This window comes from Larimichthys crocea, chromosome II (genome assembly GCF_000972845.2).
Source record: "Larimichthys crocea isolate SSNF chromosome II, L_crocea_2.0, whole genome shotgun sequence".
Taxonomy (NCBI): Eukaryota; Metazoa; Chordata; class Actinopteri; family Sciaenidae; genus Larimichthys; species Larimichthys crocea.
Genome location: NC_040012.1, coordinates 2,525,232 through 2,526,284, shown reverse-complemented (window position 1 = coordinate 2,526,284; position 1,053 = coordinate 2,525,232). Strand labels below are relative to the sequence as shown.

Below are 1,053 nucleotides of genomic sequence, written 5' to 3'. Positions count from 1 at the left end.
AGACGCAGCAGCAGCTGATATCACTGACTAGTCCAGCAGCAGTCAGCCCAGCTCGCCGTCTGTCTTTCAGCCTTTTATTTCATCAACCACTAAAAGTCAGTCCCAGATTTACTCTTGTCCTGCAGCTTCTTGCTCACTCCTTCCCTACTTTTCTCTTCTTAGCTTCCTCTGTCAACGTCCTCTTCTGTCTTTACATTTAGAACATTTACAACTTAAAAGGAGCAATTTGGGGTTCAGTATCTTGCCCAAGGACACTTCGACATGCAGGCTGGAGGAGACGATGATCTGATTAGTGGAAATTAAGCTATAAGGTCGTGGAAGACAACTGTTCCTCCCTGGCAGAAAGCAACATTGAACAGTTCATGGACAAACATTTATCTACCAGGAGTGGGGTTTGAACCCACGTGGACATTTGCCCATTGGATCTTAAGTCCAACGCCTTAACCACTCGGCCATCCTGGTGTTTGTGCTTCTCTAATCCCTGAAAGTTTCTCTTTCATGCCAGGAAGGAGAGAGTGAGGCAAGGAAGTTACAATCAACAACTTACTACCGCAAGATGCCACGAAATCACACACATGGATCCTTTATTTACTGCACCAAATCATTAAAAACTCCTGAACAATAAGTGACACTAGTTTATATATGGATGCACTTAATTTGGTCTTTTCAGCATTTACTATGTCCTTAGAGGCTGCGCCAAAGTCGACCTGGCCCATTAAGCAACATAAGCATCTGTTTGGGGCCACCCTGCCGCTGAAGGCCCTCCGGAAAGGCAGCGTCGTGATGCAGGGTGAACTTAATCTGCCACATGCTGCGCACATCTGAGCAGTTTTGTCAGTGTCACCTGTTAACGCTCCTGAGGATTCAGAGGAAAAATGAGGAATGATCTTGTTGTTGGAGGTTGTGCTACTATTACTTAGTCTAAGCTACTCTGGCCCTCATTTCAAGACCCGCTACCTGCCCACCGCATCGTCTCCCCCTCTACACACTGCTCCAGTATACAGTACTCCCAAGTGAGCATCACCTTTTTGCCACTTGCCTTCTGTATGTTTC

The 1,053-nt window shown here is 46.3% G+C and overlaps 1 non-coding gene across 1 annotated transcript; it reads right to left on the bottom strand.

The window, feature by feature from the left end:
• Positions 1-379: 379 nt before the first annotated feature.
• trnal-uaa (transfer RNA leucine (anticodon UAA)) lies at positions 380-462 on the bottom strand. Its single transcript has one exon. It is a non-coding gene; the product is annotated as a tRNA-Leu (tRNA).
• Between the last annotated feature and the right edge of the window lie 591 nt (positions 463-1,053).